The 6000-nt window shown below is 35.9% G+C and overlaps 1 non-coding gene across 1 annotated transcript; it reads right to left on the minus strand.

The window, feature by feature from the left end:
• Nucleotides 1–291: 291 nt before the first annotated feature.
• Nucleotides 292–398, minus strand: LOC121216524 (small nucleolar RNA R71). Its single transcript, XR_005912705.1, has one exon. It is a non-coding gene; the product is annotated as a small nucleolar RNA R71 (small nucleolar RNA).
• Nucleotides 399–6000: the final 5602 nt, after the last annotated feature.

Here is a 6000-nt window from a genome sequence, read left to right on the forward strand (position 1 = left end):
CCCCAATTCGAATTGAAACAAGTGATGTTTCAAATGCTCCAAATGGTGGGCCAGTTTAGTGGTATGGCCATAGATGATCCACATCTTCACCTTCGATTATTCATGGAGGTGAGTGATTCATTTAAGATAGCTGGTGTGACTAAAGATGCATTAAGGTTGAAGTTGTTTTCATACTCATTGTGAGATTGAGCACAGGCATGGCTGAATTCATTGCCACCAAGTTAAATATCTACATGGAAAGAATTAGCAGAAAGGTTTTTCGTAAAATGCTTTCCACCGAGTAAGAACACGAAGTTGCGAAATGAGATAACTACTTTTCAATAATTGGATGATGAGTCCTTATACAAGGCGTGGGAAAGATTCAAGGAATTGCTTGATAAGTTTCCTCATTATGGGATTCTTCATTGTATTTAATTGGAGACATTTTATAACGGTCTCAATGCACATACAAGATTGATGGTAGATGTTTCTATGAATGGTGCAATTTTTTCTAATTCTTATAACAAGGCTTACGAGATCATTAAAAGGATTGCTAGCAACAACTACCAATGGCCGACAAATCGAGCAATTTCAGGAAGATGAGTAGTCAGAGTTTATAAAGTTGGTGCTCTCACTTCACTCTCTACTAAGGTATCTTCTATATTCTCTATACTAAAACAATTTACCACTAATAATTCTAATAATTTTGTAGCTCAATCACGAAGTTAGTATGATGCAGTTTCCTGCGTATGTTGTTGGGATGGTCATTCTTTCGAGAATTGCCCTTCAAACCCAGAATCTGTGTATTATGTAAGGAATATGTATTAAAATATTAGTGGACAAAGACTGCAGTCTAAATTCTACAATCCTTCGTAGCGTAATCATCCGAACTTTTCCTAGAGCAACCAAGGAAATGGACCGAACACTTATATGCACCGTAGACCCAACCAATCTCAAAGGTTTAGTCAACAAGCCCTAAAACCACCTCAAGCTGAATCATCAAATAGTTTGGAAGACTTGTTGAAGGCGTACATGGTGAAAAATGACGCTTTGATCCAAAGTCAAGCAGCAACACTGAAAAATATGGAGAACCAAATGGATCAATTAGCTACTAAGTTTCGTAGTATACCATAAGGAGCCTTGCTGAGCGATACGAAAAATCCAAGGAATTTTGATAAGGAACATTGCAAGGTAGTTGCATTATGAAGTGGTAAGATTTTGGAACCCAAGGAGGTTGTGATTGAAGATGAGCCTACTAAAGAGAAGGAAAGTCAACTAATAGTTGAAGTTCCTACACCAAAAAAGCCAGATGCTGAAAGTTCTGACGTGATAAATCCTAAACTAGTGAATTTTGAAAAGCTGACACCTTCTTTTGTAGATTTGCCTCCTCCGAAAAGTTGTCCATTTCAACCTAAAGTTCCATATCCTCAAATACTTCAGTAGCATAAGCAAAAATAGGAGGTACAATTCAAGAAGTTCTTGGATGTTCTAAAGAAACTACACATTATTATCCTGTTGGTGGAGGCTTTAGAAAAAATGCCCAACTACGTGAAGTTTATGAAGGATATTTTGTCCAAGAAGAAAGGAATTGGTGAGTATGAGACTGTTTCTTTGACGAAGGAGTGCAGTGCATTCTTACAGAACACCCTACCTCCGAAATTGAAAGACCTTGGAAGCTTTACGATACCCTATAACATTGGAGAATCTCACTGTGGTAAAGTTTTGTACGACCTTGGAGCAAGCATAAACTTGATGCCCAAATCTATTTTCAAATTGTTAGGAATAAGTGAAGTAAGACCCACACTGTGACACTTCAACTTGTGGGTCGATCTTTAGCATATCCCAAAGGAAAGATTGAGGATGTTTTGGTAAGAGTTGATAAGTTTATTTTTCCTACTAACTTTGTTGTGTTAGACTGTGAAGTAGATAAAGAAGTTCTGATCATCCTAGGCAGACCTTTTCTAGCCATGGGAAGAACATTGATAGATGTGCAAAACGGAGAACTCACAATGAGATTTCAAGATGACCAGGTAACATTTAACATTCTGAAGGCCATGAAATTTATCGATCTGATGGAGGAATGTTCAGTAATAGAGGAATTAGAAACCTTAGTTTCTATGCAATGGGAGAGCAATATTGAAGAAGACCCGTTGGAGAACACTTTAAGGTTTGAACAATTAGAAGATGAAAAAGTTAATGAAAACATGGCTTCGATGGAAGCCAATATGAGGAGTTATGCTCAGCCACTGCGGTTCAAACCGCTAGAGTTGGAAGATTGGGAATTTACACAACCCAAGTTGTTAATCTAAGAACCGCATAAGCTTGAACTAAATGTACTTCTGTCTCATTTAAAATATGCTTTTTAGGTAAAAATTTTACTTTGTCTGTGATTTTTTTCAACAGAACTAAAGAAAACCAAGAGGATCAATTGATTGTTGTTTTAAAGAAATTTAAAAAAGGCAATTGGTTAGACCATAGCTGACATACGAGGTATAAGTTGTTCCTTGTGTAAGCATCAGATTATTTTATAAGAAGGTGAGCGAGGTAGAATCAATAGGAAAAAGAGACTTAACCCTATCACGAAAGAGGTAATATGGAAGGAAGTGATCAAATGGTTAGATGCAGGAATTATCTACCCCATCTTAGATAGTTCATGGGTAAATCCGGTAAAATGTGTACCAAAGAAAGGTGCAATAACGATTGTCGAGAATGAACGTAATGAGTTAATCTCGATGAGAACTATCACAAGTTGGAGAATCTGTATTGACTATAGAAAATTGAACAAAACCACTCGTAAGGACCATTTACCATTATCTTTTATGGATCAGATGTTAGATTGACTGGCAAGTAACAAATTTTACTACTTTTTAAATGGATATTTGGGATACAACCAAATAGTTGTAGCCTTGGAAGACCAGCGTAAAACTACTATTACCTATCCATACAGTACATTTGCTTTTAGGTGAATGCCTTTTCGCTTATGTAACACACCTGCCACATTTCAGCAATGTATGATGGCAATTTTCACTAATATGGTTGAAAATTTTGTTGAGGTTTTCATGGATTATTTTTCTATTTTTGGTAACACTTATGATGTTTTTTTGAGTAATTTGGCTAAGGTACTAAAAAGATGCAAGGAGACGAATCTTGTCCTTAACTTGGAGAAATGACATTTTATGGTTAATGAGGGAATTGTATTAAGACATAAAATTTCCAAAAAAGGAATTGAAGTAGATAAAGCAAAGGTGGACGTAATTGAAATATTATCGCCTCCAGTTAGTGTGAAAGGAGTTAGAAGTTTCTTAGGCCATGCTGGTTTTTATCGTAGATTTATCAAAGATTTTTTGAAGATTTCTAAACCTTTATGTATGCTTTTGGAAAAAGATATTGTGTTTTATTTTAACAAAGCATGTTTAGAAGCTTTCAATGAATTGAAAAGCCAGTTAATCTCGGCCCCAATAATTGTTACACCTAATTGGAGCTATGATGGGATGTAAGCGGTTTTGCTGTTGGAGCTGTGATGAGTCAAAAAAGAAACAAAGTGTCTCATCCTATCTACTATACAAGCAGAACTTTGGTAGGAGCCCAACTCAGTTACACGATAACTAAAAAATAACTCTTTACTATAGTTTTTGCTTTAAACAAGTTCTGTTCATATCTTATAGGTACCAAAGTTATAGTGTTTACCAATCATGCCGCCATTAAGTATTTACTCATGAAGAAAGATGCTAAATCGAGATTAATTCATTGGATACTTTTACTTTAAGAATTTAACCTTGAGGTCCAAGACAGAAAGGGTGTTGAAAATCAAGTAGCTGGTCATCTATCGAGGTTGGAACAAAATGATTTAACTTCTTTACTTGTTCCAATTAATGAGAGTTTTCCTGATGAGCATATCTTCGAGGTAAGTCGAATTCATGAAACACATTGGTTTGTTGATTTTGCCAATTATTTAGCATGTGGAATAATTATTTAGCATGTCGGTATTATTTCTAGGAGGATCCATTTTTGTTTAAACAATATGCAAATAACATAATCAGGAAGTGTGTAGCTGGAAGTGAGATTCTCGAAATTTTGTACCACTGCCATTCATCTCTGAGTGGGGGGTCACTTGGTGGTTCTGGCACTGTAACAAAGATTTTGCAAGTAAGATTCTTTTGGCCTACAGTGTTTAAGGATGCATATGCATATGTGAAAAACTCTTATAGATGCCAAAGAACCGGAAACATACCATGGAGGAACGAGATGCCATTGACAAATATTTTAGAGGTTAAATTATTTGACGTATAGGGCATTGATTTTCTAGGCCCATTTCCTTATTCTTATGGGAAAAAATATATTTTGGTAGCTGTGGATTATGTATCTGAGTGGGTTAAAGCTGAGGCATACCCAACAAATGATGCTAAGGTAGTCATACGATTCCTATATAAGCATGTATTTACACGGATTAGGACTTCTAGAGCTATAATTAGTAATAAATGATCTCACTTTGTAAATAAATGGCTTAAGTGGTTGCTTGATAAGTACGACGTGAAACATAAAATTGCTACTGCCTATCACCCACAATCAAATGGGCAAGTCGAAAGGGTGAATTGTGAAATCAAAGGTATTCTTAGAAGGGTAGTACGCCCTAACAGAAAAAGATTGGTCTCGAAGGCTTGATGATGCTCTATGGGCCTATTGAACTGCTTTTAAGACACCGTTAAGAATGACTCCCTATTGGCTAGTTTTTGGAAAGGCATGTTATATGCTGCTTGAGTTGGAAAATAAAGCTTACTAGGCCTTAAAACAATTAAATTTGGATCTTAAGCAAGCTAGTGAGAGAATGATGCTGTAGCTTGATGAGTTGGAAGAGTTGAGGTTATTTTCATACGAGAATGCTAAGATATGTAAAGAAAAATTTAAGAGATGGTATGACAGTTGTATACAACCTCATGAATTCGGAGAAGGTTAAAAAGTGTTGTTTATTTCAAGGCTAAGGTTATTCCCTAGGAAGCTTAAATCCCGACAGAGAGAACCTTATACCATCTACTAAGTTTATCTATATGAAGCTGTAGAATTGTACGACGACCATGGAGGTACGTTTAAAGTTAATGGTCAACCTTTCAAGCACTATTGTAATGGTGAAGTTGAGTGAATTAAAACATCATTCAAATTAATAGACCCTTCATTTTTATGATCTTACTTTTTAATAAAAAATTAGAAATGATTTTTCTTAAATTAGTACATTTAATTAATTTTGTCTAAAGAGATTGAAACTTAAGCGGGATCGTTGTGACTAGAGGTGCTCATGGGTCGGGCCCAGAAAAAAATTTCAGCCTGGGTCTTAGGCCCGGGCCCGGCTCGGCCCGAAATATGGGCCTAGAATTTTTCCCAGGCCCGGCCCGGGAAAAAATTCATAAGCCCGGGCCCAGCCCGGCCTGTTTTTTAAATAAATACCAAAAATTTATTTTAAAAATTAAAATAAAAATTAAAAAAAGTATTTTAAAAAAATTTTAAAAAAAATTTAAAATTAAAAAAATTTAAAAAAAGTATTTTAAAATAAAAAAATAAAAATATTTATTATTCGGGCCGGGTCGGGCCGGGCCTCGGGCCAAAAAAGTGGTGCCCGAGGCCCGGCTCGTTTTTTAATCGGGCCTCGTTTTTTGCCCAAGCCCATATTTCGGGCCTATATTTTTACCCAAACCCTCCCATATTTCGGGCGGACCGTCGGCCGGGCCGGGCCGCCCGGCTCATGAACACCTCTAGTTGTGACCCCTCCAACCTTTCCTGGGAATTAATTTAATGTAATCTTTTGAGAACAAAATTTCTAATTAACTTTGAAAATTTTATTTCCATTTTAATATTTGTTTTTAATGTTTATTTTATTTTATTTGTTTAATAAGGGGGTCAAATTGGCCCAAGTACAAATCAATTTATTTTATCTTAAGCAATATAGTTTGTAAATACAGTTTAGGCTCAAGGCCTGAAATAACAAAGAAGACAAATTTACCTCACATTGTCATCTAATGGTTCTCTAAA

The sequence above is a fragment of the Gossypium hirsutum genome, chromosome D04, assembly GCF_007990345.1.
Source record: "Gossypium hirsutum isolate 1008001.06 chromosome D04, Gossypium_hirsutum_v2.1, whole genome shotgun sequence".
Classification (NCBI taxonomy): domain Eukaryota; kingdom Viridiplantae; phylum Streptophyta; class Magnoliopsida; order Malvales; family Malvaceae; genus Gossypium; species Gossypium hirsutum.